This window comes from Cavia porcellus, unplaced genomic scaffold, assembly GCF_034190915.1.
Source record: "Cavia porcellus strain 051 isolate PalLab524CR breed Dunkin Hartley unplaced genomic scaffold, mCavPor4.1 scaffold_29, whole genome shotgun sequence".
In the NCBI taxonomy this organism is placed as follows: Eukaryota; Metazoa; Chordata; class Mammalia; order Rodentia; family Caviidae; genus Cavia; species Cavia porcellus.
In genome coordinates this window covers 49,886,750-49,911,934 of record NW_026947512.1, presented here as the reverse complement: position 1 = coordinate 49,911,934, position 25,185 = coordinate 49,886,750, and the positions used below count along the sequence as shown (strand labels likewise).

Below are 25,185 nucleotides of genomic sequence, written 5' to 3'. Positions count from 1 at the left end.
CAAAGTAAAAAATTATTTATTTAAAAGGGAAGGGATGGGTAAAAAAGAGGACTTAAAATACATCTTGTACAGGTAAAAATTCCCCACTATAATGTGATCATTATGCATATGTGAACTGTTTCAGTAAGTTAATTAAAAATATCAAAATGGCTTTGTTATGCTAGAAAATGTTTCCCCCAAGGTGACCATAACTGTAATTTTGTTGTATCTTTAATAGGTTTGTATTTTGTTATATATTAATGTATGCCCAGGCAATATAAAATAAGGTCTTGAAAGTATTTACACTTGATATATGGCATTACACAAATTCTTCTTCAGCTTGTCTTCTCATGGCTCTGGTAAGCAGACTGATTACACATGAAAGGTAACTCTGCTCCTTATTTCTGGAGCTTACCAAAACAAAATTCCCATTGGAAGTCTTATTTCTCAGGGACCCTAAACCAACCTCCATGTATCATCACAAAGAAGTGAAGTAACAGCACTGGCCATACAGGCTGTCTGTGTACTAAAAGGGACAGTTGTAATTAGGGTGCTGATGCGGTGCTGGGCAGTGTTTACACATGGTCACACATATGTCTGCCTCGCTCTCACCTTTCCACATAAACTGTTCATAATGATCTCCTCTTCACAAAGAGATCACACTAGAGATTATTTCACTCTGGGAATAAAGATGAGTCATTAGAAACTTTAAAATAGCTACATTACACAGGGAAATAAAACCTATGTCAACAATTTCTTCAAACCTGAATTTTTTGAGAAATGAGCTCATTGCTATTAACTGCTGTGCATGCACAGCTCAATAACAAGATCCCAAGAGTCCACTTGACACTTTGGGAAAAATGACTACTTTGAAAAGCTCCTTTTCTACCCTCTGTGCTTTAATCAGTAACTCACTCATTATCCACATCTGTGAAGATCGTGCCAGTACATTTGGGGAGACTGCATGAGCAAATGTAGTTGGTGCTTAATTCCTCTTAATCACTAAAGACCACCATTACTCAACCACACTGTAGCCACACAAACACTCCTGGGGCCCTGCCCAGAACAGCCATAATGACAAATCAGGCCATTTTCTAGGGAGTTAAGAAACAAACTGCTTATTTTTCACACTGAGGACAGAAAAATGTAGAAATAATATCAAAATAGTGAACATATTTTTATTGATTTTAATTCATTAACTTCACTTATATGAAGAATTATTAGAATTTTTAAAATATTTTTTCTTTTGTCTTATAAATCTAAAATGATGAACTTTTAATGTATACAGCAAGGAAAATGAATTAACTAATGTGTAATTGCTTTCAGAGAACCAAACTTACAAGCACGTTTTGTTAAACATCCACAAGGTCAGTTGCACCAGTCTAGAAGTGGGAACATTAAGTTTTATTCTTCACTATTCTAATGTTATCTGGACATATGTCACTTTAAAATATAAAGTATGAGTAGAGAATGGCTACCTCCTCTGTAGATCATGATCAACATTTGCACTAGAAGCTAGAGTCATAGTCTATCTATATGCTTTTAACATTCTGCTTAGATTGTCTTCTAGAAATCATGTTTATGTAGAGTGTTAACAGATAACAGTTTTAAAGTTGTACAACAAAAATTTTAAATCAGGGATAAACAGCATTTTGGCATAACAATTATGATAGCAATAATATATTAGAAACTTTAGAGTTTTAATCTCTAAAATATATTTAAATTTTTATTTTAGTGTAAAGTAATTTATTAAAAAATTTACCTTTAGATAAGTATAAAACACTATATGATGTAGATTCTTATCTAGATTTGTTGCTTTTTTAAATAAAATGTCTATTTATCTGTACTTTATTGTTAAGTAAAGCCCAATCTTTACTTTTTATTTTAAAGGTAGTAAAAATACAGCAGAACAAGACAAAACAAAGCAAATCGAGACAATCCAGTGAAACTGGTACAGAACTTCACACAAGGATAACAGTAATAGGCACCATAGTATATCTCATTATCTTCACAATAGTTGTTCAGTCAGTTAGGTATAGTGAAATCAAACAAAAAACAGAACATTATAAAAACATTGAAGAGCACTTCCAGGAGAACATGGTGGATAGATAACAGCAGCTACAGAGGCTCTCTGAAATAGGCAGCTTAGAATCCAGGAATGCTGTGGTGTGGGTAGTCCTAAGCAGGGGGAGATATACCCTCCCAACCCAGGAATGAACTAAGCTGAAAGAAACCAACTGGAAATGCAATACCAGTGCTATAACCGGAACAGATAAAATCTCAGTGCGGAAGCTGGAACACGTGCCACTGGAAGCCGTGATTTGAATTTCCTGCTGCCTCTCCTGTGTGTGAATCAGAACAGCAGGGAGAGAGATGCACAAAAGCTATGAGAGCGGGAACTGGCAAATGGATTTGAGAGCAGGTCTGGCACAGAGCCCTGCATCAACCTGCGGTGAGTGAGATGAATGGGTTCCCTTCAATAGAGCAGGAGGCTCCAACAGAGGACATTCTGGGACTGGGCAGACTAGCTGGAACAGGATACTGCAGTGACTTTAGTTGCATATTCTCCTCTCAAGCATATTTCCCTCTCAAGCACTTCAGTCACATATTCCCCTCTCAAGCGGGATTGGTGGGGAGCGCTTGGGCTGGATGACACCATGGACTAAGACTCAATAGGCTGGTCCAAACTACGTCCCATCAACTGGTGGCATATCCTAGCAGTGAAGCCTTCAGTAGGTTGACCTGGAGGGGTGGGGCCAGCAGAGGCTGCCCAGGTCTGTGTCTCCCTAGTATACTGCAGTGGATGGGAACACCTAGCCTGCGGATTTAAACAAACTGACAAAGAAAGAAACTGGGCCTCCTATATATGCTTGTGTGGAAGGAACAAAAAGTATAGGAAGAGGGAGCAACAAGAAAGGGTCCTCAGTCCCCAATCCTCAAAACACTGATCCAGGAAAGGTAAACACAAAGGAGAATGAGGACAGAAAACATGCAATATCAGACACAGCACCGATAAACATAAAGCAATATCTCCAGAGCCTCATAGACAAGTTCAAAAGTGAAGTATTTAATGAAGTAAGGCAAGATACAAGTAGAATAGTTAGAGAAATGCTAAGCACTGCCCAAGAAAAAACAGATGGTGGAATGGAAGAACAGAAAAAAAGGGGAGAATTGTTTGATGGAGAAAATAGAGAAAACATAGAATACATGAAGCAGGTTCAAAGAGATTACCAGGAAACTAAAAACTCTATTGAAAGCTGGCATAACAGCTTGAAAGAAACTAAGGATAGATTACCTGAACTGGAGGACAGATTTGTAAAGCGGGAGCATGAAATGAAAAACTTCTTAAAAATAACAAGGAAACAAACAGCAATAATACAAAGGCTAGAAGATGATAAGAGGATCTAGAACTTAAGAACGTAAAAGAAGAATTAGGGACACAAACAAATGAACTACAAAAGCTATTCACAGAAATAATCCAGGAGAATTTCCCTAATTTAGCAAAAGGTAAAGATATTCAGATGTATGATGTATACAGGACCCCCAGCCACCTACAACCCAAACAGAGCTGCACCCAGGCATATAATAATCAAAATTCCAGAAATCCAATATAAGAACAGAATTCTAAAAGCCGTCAGAGACAAGAAACAGATCACTTACAAGGGAACACCCATCAGAATTACAGCAGACTTCTCAGCACAAACCATCAAATCATGAAGAGTGTGGGGGGAAATAATTCAAGCTTTGAAAGACAATAACCTGGAGTGTGTTCCTGCTTGTACTTCAAAATCCACCTGGTCCAAACACAGTAAGCTTTTTCCTCCCCTGCTACTGGAGACCAAGCCTACAGACTTTTCTGCCAGATACTAGAGATCTCAGCTGGGTTCCAGCCTTGTGGTCACAGAGTGACTGACTGGTGGTTGATCAAGGGCTAAGCCCAATGTCGCCTGTGTGAGACAGAGATGGAAGCTGCTGAATTGACTTCTGGGAGAACATCAGATAGATAGCAGCAGCTTCGGAGACTCTCTAAGAAACTGCACTTAAAATACAGGAATGGTGCCCGGCGAGAAGTCCTAAGCAAGAAGAGATATACTTTGCCTACCCAGGAATGAACTAAACTAAGAGAAACCAACTGGAAATGCAATCCCAGTGATATAACAGGAACAGATAAGGTCTCAGCACAGAAGCTGGGACCTGAGCCACTGGAAGCCGCGATTTGAATTTCCTGCAGCCACTGCTGCCTCCCAATCCGCACGGCAAGGAGAGAGGTGCAAAAGCTCTGAGAGTGAGAAGTGGTGAATGGAGTTGAGAGTGGGACTGGCCAGGAGCCCTGCATCGACCTGCAGTGAGTGAGTGGATCAGGGACCCTTCCATAGAGTAGGAGGCTTCAGCAAAGGACATACTGGGACTGGGCAGAGTAGCTGGAAGAAGGTGCTGCAGTGACTCCAATCACATATTCCCCTCTCAAGTGGGATTGGTGGGAAGTGCCTGGCTTGGGTGATGCTGCTAACTAACACCCCGTAAGCTAGCCCAAAGCAGGTCCCAGCACCTGGAGGTGCACCCTAGCAGTTAAGCCTTCAGTAGGTTGACCTGGAGGAGTGGGCCCAGCATAGGCTGCCCAGGTCTGTGTCTCCCTAGTACATTGCAGTGGGCGGGAACACCTAGCCGGTGCAATTCAAACAAACTGTAATGGACAAAGAAAGAAACTGGGCCTCCTATATTCACTTGTATAAAAGAAACAAAAAATATGGGAAGAGGGAGCAACAAGAAAGGGTCCTCGGCCCTCAATCCTGAGAAACCTGCAATATCAGACATGGCACCAATAGACATAAAGCGCTATCTCCAGAGCCTCATAGATGAGTTAATAACTTCAGGAATGAAGTTATTAACAACCTGAAGCAAGATATAATTAGAATAGTTAGAGAAATGCTAAGCACCGCCCAAGAAAAAACAGATGGTGGAATGGAAGAACAGAAAAAAAGGGGAGAATTGTTTGATGGAGAAAATAGAGAAAACATAGAATACGTGAAGCAGGTTCAAAGAGATTACCAGGAAACTAAAAACTCTATTGAAAGCTGGCATAACAGCTTGAAAGAAACTAAGGATAGATTATCTGAACTGGAGGGCAGATTTGTAATATGGAAGCATGAAATGAAAAACTTCTTAAAAATAACAAAAAAACAAACAGCAACAATACAAAGGCTAGAAGATGATAAGAGGATCTAGAACTTAAGAATTAAGAACATAAAAGAAGAAGTAGGGACACAAACAAATGGACTACAAAAGCTAGTCACAGAAATAATACAAGAGAATTTCCCTAATTTAGCAAAAGGTAAAGATATTCAGATGCATGATGTATACAGGACCCCAGTCACCTACAACCCAAACAGAGCTACACCCAGGCATATAATAATCAAAATTCCAGAAATCCAATATAAGAACAGAGTATTAAAAACTGTCAGAGACAAGAAACAGATCACTTAGAAGGGAACACCCTTCAGAATTACAGCAGACTTCTCAGCACAAACCATCAAATCACAAAGAGTGTGGGGGAAAAAAATCAAGCTTTGAAAGATAATAACCTCCAGCCAAGATTGGTATATCCTGCACAACTGTCCCTAGAAATTGATGGAAAAATAAGGTGCATCCAGGATAAAGAGGAACTAGGGGAATTTGCAACCACCAATTCAACACTACAGAGAATACTGCAGGATATTCTAAAAAGGAAAATACCAAGATTACAGAAATAGTGACAGAGAAGCCACAATGAATGGAGCAGAAAGCGAAATGAAGAAGACAAAATGACAACAAACGACAGAAAAAGAGCTCATCACAAATGAGGCAGAGAAGATCAGATGGTAGGAACAGCTATTTTGGAGAAAACAAGACATCATAATAGCTAGTGCTGATTTAGTATCATCTTGTTTTGAAGTCCCATCAAACTTGTATTCTTCTGCCTCCATCAGTCTTAAAAGGTTGTATCTTATTGGATTTTATTATATATGATAAGTAAAAACTTTTATAGACAAGGAGATTATACAGAAACCATTGTTCATTTTCTGATACTTGGTTCTAAATACCTATAATAATGTCATTCTCTTGAATGGTTTTATAGTGTCTTGATATGTTTGGTGCTACAGTATACGAAGTTATACTCAAAGATTTCAAGGAAAGAGACACTATGGTAACTATTTTTATGTCAGGATATCTTGTGGTGAAACACTATTTTGCTTAAATGGCTATATTTTGACTTGCGCTGTTTTGTTGTTATGCCCTCTTTTATCTCAATCTCCATTTTATTATTTACTTTTTTATTTTTATCTTTTTAATTAAGGGAAAAATAAATAAAAATAGCAGGATATATTACAGTAACCCACTTTGATTTCCTATTAACTTGATTTGAAACCCTGTATTGCTCTCACTATCTTGTTTTGACTGATGTTCCTCTATTCTGTTTTGCTTGATAGTACCAAGTTTGAAAGTATAGCCAACACTGTGAAGACAGTAAGATTCATTATGATGCCCAATCTGGTTGACTATTATCTTCATTTGAAATCTTGCAATGTCTCCAATGTTTTGGTTTTATTGGTTTTGTTCTTTACTGTTTTGTTCAATTTTATTATAACTGATGATATAGGTAATTCTTTTTAAGATAGCAAGAGGCATTATGATAACCATTGTGATCACCTTGTATTTTGTTTTTACATTATGTATTATGTCCATCCTTTTGATTTGACTGACTCTGTTTTGTTATGGCACATTTGGTTTTACTCTCTTCAAAAAAAAGTAATGAGAACTGTGGGAGTAATAAAACCCAAAATGTGTAACTGTCACTATACAAAAGAGAGGAAAAGAAAGTGCTCCAAAGGATATAACTGCTTATATATTTAAGTTTATAAGATAGATAACCATATTACTGAGTTTTGTTGGATCACTGAACAGAACTGTTTGCAGTCTCACTGTTTGAATGTCCACTTTATATGCTTTAATTTTGTAATGTGAACAACTATTTCTAAGCTGACAATGTGTAATCTATCAACTAGTGATTTCCTATTGTTTATTTTTTCTGAAATTCTGTATAACTTGTACCCTTTTTGTTTTTTTTTCTTTTTCTCCTTAAATAAAATTTTTAAAAAACCATTCAAAACAGAATATTGAATAGAGTCAGACAACTGTAATGAAACAAAACAGTGAAAACATTTGCCTTCAAACAGAAGATAGAAGGAGATCCCCCATATTTGCATGCAGTCATCCTCCAAGAAATGCTCAGACTTCTCTCCCCACTTCTCTCCCCACTTGCTAATCAGAGACTGGAGGTAGGCTCACAGGAGCCGCTGACGGGGTCTCTTTCTGGCTTGCGCGGGAGTGAGGTGCTTACCAAGAGAGCTTGCGAATTGCCTTTTGTGCAGCCGCTTGGGTTTCACTGTGGCCAGTTCTCAGGGGTCGCTGCCTGGGTCTCCCAACCTTTACCCTTTTGAGTGACACTGCCTATGCTGTATAGTGTTTAGGCACAACTAACAGTTTCATAACAATAACATAAACATCATCCTGAACAACTTTAGACTAAAGATCATTCATATGATATTCTCCTATGTTCTTGAATCCTAGAAGGCCTGTGTACTTGAGGGACACAAATACCATAAGATTATCAATTATATCTGATATATTATCAATTAATATCAATTAATATAATCAATTATTATCAATTAATCATCAATTATAAACTGATTATTGAAAACATTTTATAAGCCAACATTTAAATACACCTAAACTCTCAAAATGCATTTTCTTAAGTAATCAAATCCTAACAATGGAAAACAGAAGAAATTTTCTTCATAAAATATAACCAACAACATTTAACCTTAAGAAAAACATTTTGCTGTAGAAATAGAAAAGTCTTTGACCATGTATTTATAGTTAATTTCATTATGTATCATAATCATTTTTAAATAACATTTGTTACAGTGTTGCACAATAAGACCGGGGAAAACTGAAGAAGCTCCCCACCCTCAGAGAAAACTGAGGTAAACTGATTCAGGCAGATACTTTTTCAGCCATAGAAATGAGTTCTGTTTAGAAGTTTAGAAGTAAACTGATTCAGGCAGATACTTTTTCAGCCATAGAAATGAGTTTTGTTTAGAAGTTTCCAGGACCAATACACCTTTATCTAGTGGAAGTTCATTTTTAAATATTATTTTAACTTAATATTAAATAAAATAAAATCTTAATTTGCAAAATAATTTATCTGCTCATAATTCCAAGTACCTCCATATCAAGGCAGTGTGAGAAAGGAGGAGCAGGTGTAATCATGTGACATTGGTGTTACATGCTAATTCTACTGCAAAAAGTCACTGATTTATCAAGTTAAAAATTCTTCAAAAATTTGCTCATTTTGTGGAACGTTCACAGACTAAGTTACTTGCATTCCAAGATTTAATTATTAGAATATTAATTCTTAGCTTAAAGAATTAATTTTAAACTTTTAGGTACTTATGGTGCATGTTTTATGAATATTTATAAGCATTAGTGCTATGAATGTGCACTTATTTTTTTAATTTATTTTAGATTACTCAGGAGAATCAAAGTATATCATAATTTATATTCTTAAAGGAAAAAAATTCAAGTTTCAATGGACAATGGATTTATAAAACTAGTTTTATTCAAGTAAATATCTTGATTGTCTAACAACCTTAGCAAAATGTGTCACCAATTATAAAGACATCTTTACTGTTATCTTACCAATTTAAATGAGCTGATTGAGAGGCTGGGTGAACAACCTATATTTGGGCTAATATTGTGAAAGTTGATTTATCCATAAACCAACTTAATTAGGACTTTCAAGGGATAACATATATCTGCAAGTTAAAACACAGAAACATGCACATTAACCTAAACCATACAATCTTTATGTTATTACAATTTAAGATTCTTATATGCAAGTATTTTATCACCTGATCCTGTTAGTTTTCACCCTGCAATGTTTTAAGTAACTTTGGTAACCCTTGACTACTTTTATAAAATGTTGTTTTATGAAAAATCCTAACTGAACCAAAAATTTGTAAGTCTAAACATAAAAATATAAAATTGAGATGAGCTCAAAAAATATTCTTATCTGAAGTAATAATTTATGTAATGATTTTTGAGTTCAATTCCTGGTACAAAAAAATCAGTCAATAATTTATATAATAATTAAAAATATAAATAGGCAGGCAGAAAAGAAAACATGAATTAATTCCATTAAATTAAAGTGCCTTCTTAGATACACTGCTGATTTTGAATTATATTTTCTTAGTTTTAAGTTTATGACTATAGACAAGTCAGATTTTTCCCTAAGTTCATCATTTAGGATTCTTTTTTCTTATGTAAAGCATTATAGTTTTGTTTTGTTTGGTTTTGGTACCAGGGATTGAACTCATGACCTCCTGCTTACCAGGCAAGTGCTTGAGCTACTGAGCTAAATCCTCAGCCCCCATTATAGTCTTTTTTAAGATTCAAAGCTATTCTAAGTAACTTTTTACTGTTAATTCACATCAATAATGTATAACTCATAAGAGAATGAGGGAAGAATGAAGTGTTTTAGATTGATGGATGATATCTTGGTTCATTTCCCTCCTTAATATAAAATCAAGTTTAAAGACTGTCTCTTTACTCTTTAGCTTAAATTTGATAAAAATCAACATTTAAAATTATCTATTTCAAATCAGCCCCAAGTTTACAAGCTATAACATAAGATGGTGACTTGGGGAAAAATCCATAGATATTTCAGATATGCCGCATGCCTTTAAGATCATCCTTGTATACATTAGAAATGTGATACAGAGAAAAAAAAAAGGAAAAAATGAGAGAAAAGAATCCCATGATGATATTTTCAGCACTCTTGTCCCAGAGTGAATAGAACTACCCAGGAAGACAGCTCTGCTCTTTTTTCCCCAGGGTCAGGCCTGCCCACAATGAACTGCTTTGCCCTTTGCCTGTGACTACCCACCCCACTCCCCACATAGTCAAAGCTGTGAGTGGCAATTCCGGCTCCTTAGAAGGGGCAGCTGTGCCTTGTTTTCTGTCATAAGTAGTCTAGACATCCCTAATAATCATACAGAAATCCATTGCTCATGGTCAAGACAAATGTTCTTGTTCCTTACACACAGATACTGCAATCATCCTCAATGGACCCAAAAGGCAGGAAAAAGACATTGTGAACAAAGTTTGGCTTCACTAAATGGTTCACTCCAAAGATCATTATCTCTAAGGACCTATTACATTTATAAGGAACCCTAGGAGTTTTTAAAATGTCTGTAGATATCACTTGGCAACTACAAATCAATAGTATTTTAAGTAGGGAGATAAACCTAAGGCTAACTGTCATAAGAATACAAAAACCAAATAAACTGAAGGAGAGAGCTTTCCATCACTAGATAAGCAACACTGTAAGGCCCCAGAAATATTTTTAGACAGAGTTGGATAGATGGCCCTAGGATGATCATGGCAGACTGCTGGAAAGAGCTGAGCTGAAGCTTTTTCAGTGTGCTTGTTGGATTTCCCTTTTCAACTACCAAATGTTGGAACACACTGGGAAATGTCTCTAGAACCATGAGAGAAGTTCTGGAGTTGCGAGCTCCATTGATCTACCTTCACCATAGAACTCTGTATCTCTCCTGGCTAGCTAATATCAGAAAAATTAAAGAATTTGTTTTCTAACAGGTGAAAGCCTCAGAATTAGGAGAATGAACAGCAAAGTGGAATTTTTGTTTGTTTTGCTTTTTAGGGGAGAAAAAAAGACTAGAGGAGTCAATCAACCTTTCCAGAGAAACTGATGCTCAGTCCTACGTCAATGATGCCTCAGAGATCACACCACAGCCAATAGATAGAGACAAGGCTGGATCAGACCTAGGGCCAATTAAAAGAATTGATCTAGGATATGATAATTATAAGTGGGAATCAAAAGTCTAAGCAGATCACAGAATGTATAGATATAGCTGAAAGTAAGGAGCACAAAAGTTGACAGTATTAAGAAAAAAATAAAATACAAAAATTACATATTAATTGTATCTTTTTCTTCTTTGTCTTTGTGTGTTTGTTTGTTTGGGTTTGTTTTTTTGTTTGTTTGGTTTTTTGTTTTTGTTTTCGTTTTTGTTTTGGGGGGGTACTGGAGATCTAACTCTTGACCTTGTGCTTGCCAGGCAGGCACTTATGCCAGTGAGCTAAATCCCCAGCCCTTACATATTAATTTTAGATAAAAAAATTTTATTCCTTCCAAATTCTTCTCGTAAGACATCTCTGTTAACTGACCTATTAGTAGTTATCTCTGTTAACTGACCTATTAGTAGTCTATTCAGAGGTACAGACTTCTAAAATTATAAAAGATTTATTGCAATTCAAGTTGGTTAAAAAAGAAACCTATTTGAGTGCACTCTGATTCTGTAAGATGTTTGCCTATTGGTCCAACCTTTTAAATTGTGTGCTTGTTTGTCATTTGTCCAATAAGTTAACAACTGTTTTTTATTTGAGCTCAACAATTTTTTCATTTCCTTTTTCTTTTTCACTTTTGGATCATTTGGTCATAATTCAATCTAGTTTATATATGTAAAAAACATGCTTCCACCTGAGTGATCAGCTGGGTAAAATGATAGACAATTTGGTTTTTTCATAGGTCATCAAAAAATGTTAATATAATTAAACAAAAATCCCTCAAGTGGGGAGAAATTATTAGACTGGATTTCAATCGATTAATAAGGAAGCAGGTTTCTGGAGTTATTTATCCAGTTCTCATTAATGAACAGGAAGCCCTAGTGATCGCCATAGCCTCATGGGAGATACCTCAATAAATGTTATTAAAATATTTTATTGTGGTAAGTTTAGATTGGTCATTGTCAAAGATTAAGTTTCCTAGACAATAAAGTTTTTTATTTAAAGATGTTCTGGTACAAAGGTTCTCATATGACTGTACAATTGATTGTTGTTAACCTTGTGGTGTATTAAATGTATTCAGGTATCCAGATACACAGGTCATCCAAAATGTAAAATGGGAATTGTGTATGGTGATAGAATCTTTTTTCAGATTCAAACTCCTGCCTTTGACAAAAACTTATGAGATGTAAATCCCATTAAAGATCACTAGGTTAGGTTAAAGTTTCTTATGTACTAGATGGGGATGATTAACTAAGAAGGGTGTATATTATTACTGGCAATTAAACTCAGGATCTTATGCTTGCCAGGCAGGTACAGTGCCACTGAGCTATAACTTCTGCCCTAAGAGGGCTATTTTATGTTAAAATGAAAATTCAGGTATGTTATAAAAATGTTATCTTGATTGTCATGCTACAATATTAGCAAGAATGGTCTTGATTTCTAATTTTCTGTGTAAACTATATAATTATCATCAGTTAACATTCTATAGGGATGCAACTACTAGAATAACCATGGTTAAGTCAAAGTAATAATCCTTCTTTGTACCTCAAAGTACTTGATATTCACATAAAATTATTGTGTTAAGATCACTGCTCCCATTACACTGTAATATCATTACCCTCTCTTCTGGATGTTCAACAACTAAGGTTGGAGACAAAGACTAGAAAGATAAACAGGAGAACATGCAATATTTTGGTCCCAACTCTCAAAAGTCAATGAGGACCAAGGATGTACAAGAATCTCTGCTTTGGCATCTTATAACTCAGTGAGTTTCTGATGTTCTGATCAAGAATTTTGTTAGACCACAAAGGCAGGAAATCAACAGTGAATAATGTGCCTAATCAGTCACTGGGAGAGAAAATTCTGCATAGCTTCCACTGAAAGCGACTTGGTCAAGTAACAGCCATGACCCATTCAGATAGCTGACCCTGACAGAACTACAGAGTGCTGCTATACATGGTCCAAAGGTAAATCTTGAGGAGACTGAACTGATCTTGATAGACAGCAAGAAATTAATTTTAATTATTACAAGTCTCACCTTAATTTGGTCTTGAACATCCTGCAGAAAAGCATAACTACAAATGTATAAAACAATACCATACTAATATGCTAACTATAAAAGAAACTCACATCACTAACATCTACTGACAATTTCCCCCTACACTGGTAACTGACTACTGTTAAGGATTAATGGGGTACATGGGGTTAAGTTGCTGAGTGCAGGAATTTAGAATCCTTGGACTGGAAATCTTTAGCCAAAATGAGTAAGTTCACTCAGAATAAAAACAGTCTGAGAATGAGAAGGTCTCCTGAAGAGTCCTCCAAACACAGCTCCTCCAACTTCAACTGACCACATATCATTTGCAACTGCAAAACAGTAAAGGTAGATATGAGGTGTGGCTGACCTGGAGATCAGTCACACGTGTGGAGATGAAACAAGGCCAGTACCAAGAAGAAAAAGCACCCAACATGAGCCATGTAAAGAAGCCACTTTGGCTCCAAGAACCTGAAGCATTCTGAGGTTACCATGCTGGCAGGTCGCTGGACAGAGAACTGTCACATGACATCAAATGCATATATTAATATACTGTGGTGGTTGAGAAATTTCTTTCATCCCATCAAGAGATAGGGCTCCACCTGAATTCAGCCTTCTGTATTCTGACTTTGATCTTTGTTTCTTTATCCTCCCCATTCCCTTCACTCTGGGGAACTTTGAGATCTGTGCTAGATACAACATCCCATGATCTAGCATATCAATAAAACTAATTCTGAATTCTTTTTCCATTATTCTAACTCCTGCTTTCTCAACTTTAGAGGCTAGCACAAGAATAGGATAAATAAATTTTTCTGCTTTAAGCAAAAAGTTACCTCACACTGATATCTCTGTATAATCACTTTTTATCATATTTTCTGGTAATTTAATAGTTTTGAGAGGTATTAATTTCATTACAATGATTCTTAACATAAAACTGTAAGTTGTGACACAATATAAAAACTTTCAAAAAACTGGGATTTTAACTGTACTTGGAATTGTAAATAAGTGTCTGCTAAGATGAGGTCACGTTGGATTGCACATCTGAAATCTTATCATTAACATTCACAAATGAAGAGACAGACAAGTCAGCCAGGTGAAAATTGCATTTGGTAATGAAGGAAGAGGTTGGAGTGAAGTATCTACAAATTGAAAAAAACAATGGAGCACCAGTAGAAAGAAGCTGGGAAAAAGTAAGGAAAGATTTTTTTTTTTCTGGAGTCTCAAGAGAAAATCTGACCAGCCAACACCAAGATCCAATAATCCAGCTACAATAAGATTCACTATGACGCCCATTCCGACTAGACTATTATCTTGTATTGAAGTCCTATAATGTCTCCAATGTTTTGTTTCTATTGGTTTTGTTCTGTACTATTTGGTTCAGTTTTATTATACCTGATGGTATGGGCAATTCTTTTGAAGATAACAAGAAACATTATGGTAACCACTGTTGATCACCTTGTATTTTGTTTTAAGTCATGTACTATGTCCATACTTTTGTTTTGACTGACTCTATTTTGTTTTGTCACATTTGGTTTTATTCTCTTCAAAAGAATATATAAATAAATAAAATATTAAATGCCCCCAAAATTCAAATACCTAATCCAAAAATGGACATCTCAGATGAATACACACCTCTTAGATGAAGAAAACAAATGACAAATACATACATGAAAAAATGTTCAACATCATTGGTAATTAGAGAAATGCAAATTAAAACAAAACTGAGATTTCACCTCACCTCAGAAAGAATCGGTAGTATTAAGAATCAACCAATAATGAATGCTGGAGAGGCTGTGGGGAAAACGGAACCATTCTCCACTCTTGGTTGGAATGCACACTGGCACAACCACTGTGGAAATCAGTGTAGAGATTCCTCAAAAAACTAGAATTGGAGGTCCCATTCGATGTAGCTATTCCACTTCTGGATACCTTCCCAAAAGAATTAAAAACTCACACCACACTGATATATGTGTACCTATGTTTATAGTAGCACAGTTTACAATAGTCAGATCTTGGAAACAACCTAAATGCCCATCGACTGAGGAATGGGAAAAAAAAGATGTGATATTTCTTTTTTTTATTTATTTAAAGAGAAAAAAGAAAGGAAATAAGAAAAAAAAGCAGTAAAAGGGTACAAGTAATACAGAATTTCAAGAAAAAATATACAATAAGAAATCACTAGTTAATAGGTTACATATTGTCATCTTAGAAACAGTTGTCCAAATTATAAAATTAAAGCATATAGATATTCATACAGTGAGATTGCAGACAGTTCTGTTCAATGATCCAACAAAAGCTCAGTCATATGGATTTTCATCCTACACACTCAAACATATATGCAGTTATATCCCTTAGACCACCTTCCTTTCCTCTCTTTTACACAGTAACAATTACATCTTTGGGGTTTTTTTTACTCCCACAGTTCTTACTACTCTTTTTGAAGAGAATAAAACCAAACATGACTAAACAAAGCAGAGTTGGTTAGAACAGAAGGATGGGCATAGTACATGATGCAAAAATAGAATATCAGGTGATCAAAAATGGTTACCATTGTGCCTCTTGCTATTTTTAAAAAGCGTTGCCTATATCATCATGTATAATAATTGATCAAAACAGTACAGAACAAGACCAATAAAACCTACACTGGAGACCTTACAGGACTTCAAAAGAAGATAAGATAGACAAACCATAATGGGCATCATAGTAAATCTTATTGCCTTCAAAGTGGTTGCCTATTCCCTCAAACTTGATACTATCAAACAAAATAGCATGTAGAATAATCAGACAGAACAAGATGCGGAGAGTAATACTGGGGTTCAAACAAGGTTAATAGGAAAGCACAAAAGTTACTATAATATATCCCGCTATTTTTAAATTTAGTTTTCCCTTAATTTAAAAAAATAAGAAAAAATAGATTAATTTTAAAAAGGGGGGGAGATTGAGAAAAAAGAGGACATTGTAACAGAACAACACAGGTCAGAACCAAACAATTTAAGCATCATTGTGTTTCATCCCCAGATAATCTAATATAATAGTAATCACCATAGTGCCTCTTTCCTTGAATTATTTGAGTATAACTTCGTATACTATAGCATCAAGCATATCAAGACAGTGTGAAGCCATTCACGAGAATGAAAGAATTACAGGGTATTTAGAACCAGCTAACAGAAAATGAACAACGGTTTCTATATTATCTATTTGCCTATAAAAATTTTTGTTTATACTACCGCATATAGTAAAATATAGTAAGATACAATATATTAAAACCAGTGGAAACAGATGTATAACAGCTTGATGGGACATCAAAACAAGATGATATTAAATCAGCACTAGCTTTTATGATGTGTTGTTTCCTTTAAAATAGCTATTCTTATTATCACAGATACTAAAATCCAACAACCTAGGTTAAAACCAGTGCAATTAATGAGTGAAAATATTATATGGCTTCAAACCAATAAGATTGGGAATCATGATTACCACATACTTTTATGTATTCTTATTATTTCTTACTCTAGGGAAACAATTCGGTATTTATGCATGTGAGTTTGATTTGTTTCACTTATGAGTATAGTCTCAAGCTGCGTCCATTTATTTATGAATATTTCAACGTGATCACTCTTTATAACTGAGTAGTACTCCATTGTATAAAAATACCACAACTTTTTTATCCATTCCTCAGGTGATGGACACTTAGGTGTTTCCAAGATCTGGCTATTACAAAGTGTGCTGCTATAAACATGGGTGCACATATATCACTGTGGTATGATGCTTTCAGTTCTTCTGGGAATATGCCTACAAGTGGAATAGCTGGGTCAAATGGGGCTTCCAGTCCCAGCTTTCTGAGAAATCTCCAGACTGACCTCCACAATGGTTGCACTAGTCTACACTCCCACCAACAGTGCAGGAGAGTTCCTTTTTCCCCACAGACTCTCCAGCATTTCTTGTTGGTGGTTTTCTTGATCTTGGCCATTCTTTCACAAGTGACATGAAATCCCAGTGTGGTTTTAATTTGCATTTCTCTAATGAATAATGATGATGGACATTTTTTCATGTATTTATTTGCCATTTGTATTTCTTCATCTGAAAATTATTTATTCATCTCAGATGCCCATTTTTTGATTGGGTCTGTGAATTTTGGAGGTCTGATATTTTTAAATTCTTAATATGTTTTAGACAGAAGTCCTTTGTCTGAGGGACAGTTCACGAGGATTTTTTTCCCAGTTTGTGGGTTTTCTTTTCACTATGCTGTGGTTTTCTTTTGACGTGCAGAAACTTTTTAATAAGAGGTGGTCCCATTTATTGACTCTGGGAAGTATTTCCCATGTGGTTTGAGTCTTGTTCATGAATTCTCTACCTACTCCTGTGTCTTCAAGGTTTTTACTCAATTTTTTTTCCAATAGATTTAGCGCTTCTGTTTTAATATTTAGATCTTTGATCCATTTAGATTTTATTTTAGTACATGGTGATAGGAATGGGTCTAGTTTTAGTTTTTGGCAAATGGAGAGCCAGTTTTTCCAGCACCATTTATTAAAGAGACTGTCATTTTTCCAGTGAACATGTTTGGCCCCTTTATCAAAGATAAGGTAGTTGAGTGTGTTTGTAGTTGTGGTTGTATCTTCTAATCTATTCCACTGATCTTCGGCTCTGTTTTGGTTCTAGTACCATGTTGATTTTACTACAGTTGCTTCGTAGTATAACTTCAAGTCAGGGATTGTGATGCCTCCTGCCTTGTCTTTGCTGCTTAGAACTGTCCTTGCTATTCTAGGTCTCTTCTCACTCCAGATGAATTTTAGGAGTGATTTCTCGAGTTCTATGAGGTATGTTGATGGTATTTTTATCGGGATTGCACTGAGTCTGTATAAAAGTTTTGGGAGAATGGCCATTTTCACAATATTTATTCCTCCTATCCATGAGCAAGGAATGCCTTTCCATTTTCTGAGATCATCTTCAATTTCATTTTTCAGTGTATTTATAAGTTTCCCTGTATAGGTCTTTCACTTCTTTCTTGAGTGTACTTCCTAAACATTTCATTTTCTTGGTTGCTAGTGTGAAGGGTGTGGCTTCTCTTATTTCTGTCTCTGTGATTTTGTTGTTAGTGTATAGGAATGCTATTGATTTTTGAGCATTGGTTTTGTATTCAACTACATTGCTGAATTTATTTATTATATCTAGAAGTATTTCAATGGAGTTTTGGGGATCTTCTATGTAAAGTATCATGTCATCTGCAAATAATAACTTAACTTCTTTTCCTGTCTTTACACCTTTTATTTCTCTCGTCTAATTGCTCTGGCTACTATTTCCAATACTATATTAAATAGGAGCAATGATAAGGGACATCCTTGTCTTGTGCCTGATTTTAAAGTAAAGGCTTTCAATTTTTGGCCATTTAGTATGAGATTGGCTGTTGATTTGTCATATACGGCCTTTATTATATTGAGGTAAAGACCATCTATTCCGATTTTCTGCAAGGTTCTTATCATAAATGAATGTTGGACCATATCAAAAGCTTTTTCTGCACCTATAGAAATGATCATGTGATTCTTACTTTTGGATCCATTGATATGGTGTATTACATTTATTGATTTACATATATTGAACCATCCCTGCATGCCTGGGATGAATCCCACTTGGTCATGGTGTATAATCTTCTTGATGATTTGCTGCATCCTGTCTGCCAATATTTTATTGAGGATTTTTGCATCTGTGTTCATTAGGGAGATTCGTCTGTAGTTCTCTTTTTCAGTTGGGTCCTTCTCAGGTTTTGGTACTAGAGTAATATTTGCTTCTAGGAATGATTTAGGAAGGATTTCTTCCCTTTCAATTTCATTGAAGAGTTTGAGGAGTGTTGGCATTAGGTCTTCTTTGTATTTCTTGTAGAATTCTGCAGTGAATCTGTCTGGGGCTGGGCTTTTCTTTGTAGATAAAGATTTAATTACGTTTTCAATTTCATTAATAGAAATTGGGTTATTCAGCAGTTTTTACATCTTCATGACCTAGCTTTGGTACTTTGTGTGCTTCTAGGACTCTGTCTATTTCCTCTATGTTATCAAAACTTTGAGAGTAGAGGTTTTCAAAATAGGTGTTGATGATCTTCTGTATTTCTATAGGGTCTGTAATAATTTCACCTCTTTCATTCCTTATTGCATGAATTTGAGCTTTATCTTCCCTTTTTTAAATAAGGTTGGCTAGGGGCTTATTGATTTTATTTATTCTTTCAAAGAACCAACTCTTTGATTCATTGATTTTTTGGATTGTTTTTGTAGTCTCTACTGCATTGATTTCTGCTCTGATTTTTATAATTTCTTCTCTTCTTTTGGCTTTGGGCTTGACTTGCTCTTCTTTTTCTAGATGTTTAAGGTGTAACATCAGATTATTTATTTGTATTCATTCTGTTTTCCTGATGTGAGAATTCAGTGCAATAAATTTTCCTCTGAGGACAGCTTTCATTGCATCCCACAGATTCTGGCAAGTTGTATTTGTGTTTTCATTTGTTTGTAGGTGTTGTTTAATTTCTTCTTTAATTTCCTCTGTGACCCACTGATTACTCAAGAGGGTGTTATTCAGTTTCCATGTGTTTGTGGGATTTTTGCAGTATCTTTTATCATTAATTTCTAATTTCATAGTGGTATGGTCCAATAGCATGCAAGGGATAATTTCAACCCTTTTGCATTTATTTAAATACATCCTGTGAATTAATATATGGTCTGTTTTAGAGAATGACCCATGTACTGCTGACAAGAATGTGTATTCTGTTGTTGTTGGGTGGAATACTCTGTGTATGTCTATCAGGTCCATTTGTTCACAGATGCGATTCAGTTCTTTTATTTCTTTGCTTATTTTCTGTCTGGTTGATCTGTCCATTGGTGTCAATGGTGTGTTAAGATCTCCTGTTAGAATTGTGTTACTGCTAATTTGGTTTTCCATTTCTGTTAGTACTTGTTTTATATAACTGGGTGCTCTGGAGTTTGGTGCATATATATTTAAGATAGTTATCTCTTCCTCTTGGAGTTTTCCCCTACCCAGTATGTAGTGACCTTCTTTATCCCTTCTGATCATTATTGGCTTGAAGTTCACATTGTCTGCAAACAGAATAGCTACCCTCTTTTGAGGGGGGGAGGGTTCCTGTTGCATGAAGTATTGTTTTCCATACTTTGACTTTTAATCTGTGAGTATCCTTTTGGGTTAGATGGGTTTTCTGTAGACAGCATATGGTTGGATTTTGTTTCTTGATCCATTCTGCCAGTCTGTTTCTTTTAATTGGTGCATTGAGACCATTTACAGTAATGGTTATAACTGTTATATATTGCTTTATTGTTGACATGTTATCTTATCTTTATCTTTCTGTTCTGTTTAATTGTCTGCTTTATTTAGTGAGTTTTTTCCTAAATGTATCTAGGCTGTCTTTCAGTATTCTTTGCAGGGTTGGCTTGGTGATCATGAAGTTTTTCAGCTGTTCTTTGTCATGGAAGTATCTTATTTATCTATCGATTTTGAAGGACAGTTTTGCAGGATACATCAGTCTAGGTTGGAAATCATTTTCCTTTATGATCTGAAATACTTCCCTCCATGCTCTTCTTGACTTTATTGTTTGTGCTGAGAAGTCTAAAAATATGGAACGCTTCACGAATTTGCATGTCATCCTTGTGCAGGGGCTATGCTAATCTTCTCTGTATCGTTTGAATTTTAGTATATGTGCTGCCAAAGTGAGCACAAGATGTGGTATTTCTATATAATGGAATACTATTCAGCCATGAAGAATGATAAATTGAACATTTTTATAGGTAAATGAATGTACCTTGAAAATATACCTCTTATTGAAATAAACATGTCACACATACATAATCATCACATTGTTTCATCAGTATGATAAGGAAAAAACATGTATTTTGTCCCAGAGAGAATGACTTCAGCCAAACAACAAATAAGGCCTCACCTACCTTCACTTTAACTAACCCACTGTGAGCCATTCTGAGTTGCATTTCAGATGTTTTAAGAAATTTTTGCTGTGCTATAAGGTTTGAGTTTTTCACATGTGGATATCCAGTTGTCCCAGTATATTTATTGAGGGTACAATCCTTTCTCCACTTAATTGCTTTTGCTTCTTTGCCAGAAATCAAATGTCTGCTATGTGGCATCTGTTTTGGGACTTTATACTAGTACTTTGGTAGTTTGTCTATCTTGATATCAATGCCGTTTTGTCATGAATGGTGTAACTTTACGATAAGTCTTAAGATTGGGGAGAGTTGGAGCTCTATTTTTGCTCTTTTATCAAAGTTGTTTAGACTATTGAGTCTTTCTTTACTTATACAGAAATACAAACATGTTAATCTGTATGAAAAATGATGGTGAGAGTTTGATAAGGGATGGTGTTTTCAGTCTTCAGTATTTTCTTCTATTCATTTTTTGTTTCATTCTGTCTTTTATTTTTAATTAAAAAAGTAGTTTATAAAAGATTTCATTAGACATATGATATAATTGACATAAACTTTTAAAAATATGCACTGGAAAAATGAGTCTCTTTAATAAATTGTGCTGGAAAACTGGCTCTTCATATGCCAGAAACTAAAACTAGACCCATGCCTATCACCAGGTACTAAACTAAAATCTCAGTGGATCAAAATTTAAATATTAAAACAGAAACACTAAATCTGTTGGAAGATGAAGTAGGTAGGAATAGTGAAGGTGTAGATGTAGGTAGAGAATTCATGAACAAGAATTAAACTGCATGGGAAATACTTCCCAGAATCAATAACTGGGATCACCTCTTATTAAAGAGTTCCTGCATCTCGAAAGAAATCTCCAGCATAGTGAAAAGAAAACCCAGAAATTAGGAAAAAATCTTAGTGAACTGTTCCTCAGACAAAGGACTTCTGTCTAGAATATATAAAGAATTTTAAAAAATAAGACCCCTGAAATTAAAAGACCCAATCCAAAAATGGGCATCTGAGATGAATGCAGTTCTCAGATAAAGAAATACAAATGGTAAATAAATACATGAAAAAATATTCAGCATCATTAGTCATGAGAATTGTGCATTAAAACCACACTGAGATTCCATGTCACTCCTGAAAGAATGGCCAGGATCAAGAAAACTACCAACAACAAATGCTGGAGAGGTTGCGGGGGAAAAGGAACTCTTCTGCACTGTTGGTGCCACAACTGTGGAATTCAGTCTGGAGGTTCCTCAAGAAGCTGGGATTGGAAGTCCCATTTGACCCAGCTATTCTACTTTTGGGCATATTCCCAGAAAAACTGAAAACATCATACCACAGTGATATATGTGCACCCATGTTTATAGCAGCACAATTTGTAATAGCCAAATTGGAAACAACTAAGTGCCCATCAACTGAGAAATGGATAAAAAAGACATGCTATTTTTATACAAGGAGTACTACTTAGCTATAAAGAATGATCACATTGAGATATTTATAAATAAATGGATGCAACTTGAGACCATACTCATAAGTGAAATAAATCAAACTCACTTGTATAAATACCATATAGTCTCCCTACTGTAAGAAATGATAAGAGAATATAAGATTTTATGGTAATCATGGTTTCCCATTATGTTGCTTTGAAGTCTTATATTGTTTTCATTCTTTGTTTGGAATAGTTTTATTCTGTTTTGTTTGATTTTATTATGTGTGATGATATGAACAGCTACTTTGAAGAAAACAAGACATTATGGCAGCCATTGCTGATTTAATATCATCTTGTTTTGAAGTCCTACCATGCTTTTGTTCTTCTATTTCCATTGGTTTTATCCTGTTGTGTCTTATTGGATTTTAATATGTATGATACTACAAATAAACTTTTAAAGAAAATGAAATATTGAAGTAGCTATTGTTCATTTTCTGTTATTTGGTTTTGAATGTCCTGTAATACTTTCATTCTCTTGAATGGTTCTATACTATTTTTATGTTTGATATTGTTGTGTGTGAAGGTACGCTTAACTATTTCAAAGAAAAGCGACATTACGGTAGCTACTGTTGATAGCTGGTTTCCTGGTTGTGAAGTGCTGTGTTGATTGCACTGTTCTGCTCTGATTTGCTTTGTTCTGTTCTCTTTTGTTTTTTTCTCTTTAAAATAAAATAAAAATAAAAATGTTTTAAAATATGAAAAACAATGCCTACATGGATATATATATATATGTGTGTGTGTGATATATATATATATATATATATATATATATATATATGTGTGTGTGTGTAGAAAAATCATAAAGAAATATGTTGACATGATAAACATAACATTCAAGGTAATTAATCTCATAAAATCTTTTATTTTTATTATGGCAACATTTGAGTTCTTAAGCTTTGAGATGTGCATATTGATGTGGTGATGCTTTTTCTTTCCTCTATAATATTAACTAGACTGAAGATTTATTCATACTTCACTAATTTCTTACTAAAATTCTTTTTAAATTTTTTATTTTTATTATACAGGTTTGTAGTATGTAATGATTATATTCCTCTTAATATTTTTAATTCCCCTCCCTCTTCTGCCTCCCTCTCCCTCCATCTCTTTGGCCTCCTTCCATCTGCAAAAGGCCATCTCCATGTTTCCTATTATGTCTTTTATTTTGCTCATTTATATTTTGAGTTTCTCATATAAGATATGTCATGTGATATTGAATCTTGTGTGTCTGATTTGTTTCACTTAATATTATGGTACATTCATTTTCTACAAATGACTCATTTATCCACACGGCAGAGTAGTAATCCATTGTGCATAATTGTTACATCTTTAAAATTCATTTATCTGTTATGTATATATAGAATGTTTCTAAGCTATAGCTATTGTGAATTATCCAGCTATAAACTTGGGCATACATATATCACTGTTGTATAATATCCTTAATTCTCTTGAGAAGATATCCAGAAAATACTTGGCTTCAATGGAATTTCTATTCTTAATGTATTTTAATTTCTATTTTTAGTAAGAATGAAGAAATCTCCACTTATTTCTATAAGGTTGTCTGAGTTTCAGCATAGTGAAAAGAAAACCCACAAACTGGGAAAAGATTTTAGTGAACTCTCTCTCAGACAAGAGACTCTTGTCTAAAACATATAAAGAATTAAAAAAAACTCAGACCCCCAAAATTCAAAGATCCAGTCCAAAAATGGGCATCTGAGATGAATATGCCCTTCTCAGATGAAGAAATGCAAATGGCAAATAAATACATGAAAAAATGTTCATCATCATTGGTCATTAGAGAAATGCAAATTAAAACCACACTGAGATACCATCTCACTCCTGAAAGAATGGCCAGGATCAAGAAAACCAACAACAACAAATGCTGGAGAGGCTGTGGGGAAAAAGGAACTCTCCTGCACTGTTGGTGGGAGTGTAGACTGGTGCAGCCTTGGTGAAGGTCAGTCTGGAGATTTCTCAAAAAGCTGGGATTGGAAGTCCCATTTATTCCAGCTATTCCATTTCTAGGCATATTCCCAGAAGAACTGAAAGCATCATACCACAGTGATATATGTGCACCTATGTTTATAGCAGCACAATTTGTAATCACCAGATCTTGGAAACAACCCAAGTGTCCATCAACTGAAGAATGGATAAAAAAGTTGTGATATTTCCATACAATGGAGTATTATTCAGCTATAAATAAGGATCACATTGAGATATTTATCAATAAATGGGCACAGCTTGAGACCATACTCATAAGTGAAATAAATCAATCTCGCATGTGTGAATACCGAATAGTTTCCCTAATGTAAGTAATGATTCAAATATATAAAAATATGTGGTAATCATGATTCACCATTATGTGGCCTTGAAGCCTTATAAAGTTTTCACTTATTAATTGGAAAGGCTTTATTCTGGGCTTCTTGATATGGAAATATTTGAAGCTATAGTATATGAAGTTTTATTCAAATATTTCAAGGAAAAAGACAGACACTATGGTAACTACTATTAAGTCGGGTTATTTGGTGGTGAAGCACTAGGTTGCTGAAACAGTCATGCTTTGACCTGTATTGTTATATTGTTATGTCCTGTTTTATCTCAATCTCTCCCTTATTCTTTAAAAAAATTATTTAATTATTTCTTATGTTTGTTTTAATTAAGGGGAAAAATTTTAAAAAATTAGCAGGATATATAATAGTAACTTTTTTTGATTTCCTATTAACTTGTTTTGAAGTCCTGTAATACTCCCACGATCTTGTTTTGACTGATTAGACTCTGTTCCATTCTGTATGATAGTATCAAGTTTGAGGGTATAGGCAACTACTTTGAAGGCAATAAGATTCACTAAG

General features: G+C 34.9%; 1 protein-coding gene and 1 non-coding gene across 2 annotated transcripts in view; one reads left to right on the top strand and one right to left on the bottom strand.

Moving 5' to 3' along the window:
• The window catches only part of LOC100722601 (olfactory receptor 2G3-like), a 95,208-nt gene that overhangs the window by 54,007 nt on the left and 16,016 nt on the right, over positions 1 to 25,185 (top strand). The gene's annotated exons all lie outside the window — the stretch shown is intronic.
• Positions 20,524 to 20,630, bottom strand: LOC111755407 (U6 spliceosomal RNA). The gene has a single exon (XR_002789958.1). It is a non-coding gene; the product is annotated as a U6 spliceosomal RNA (small nuclear RNA).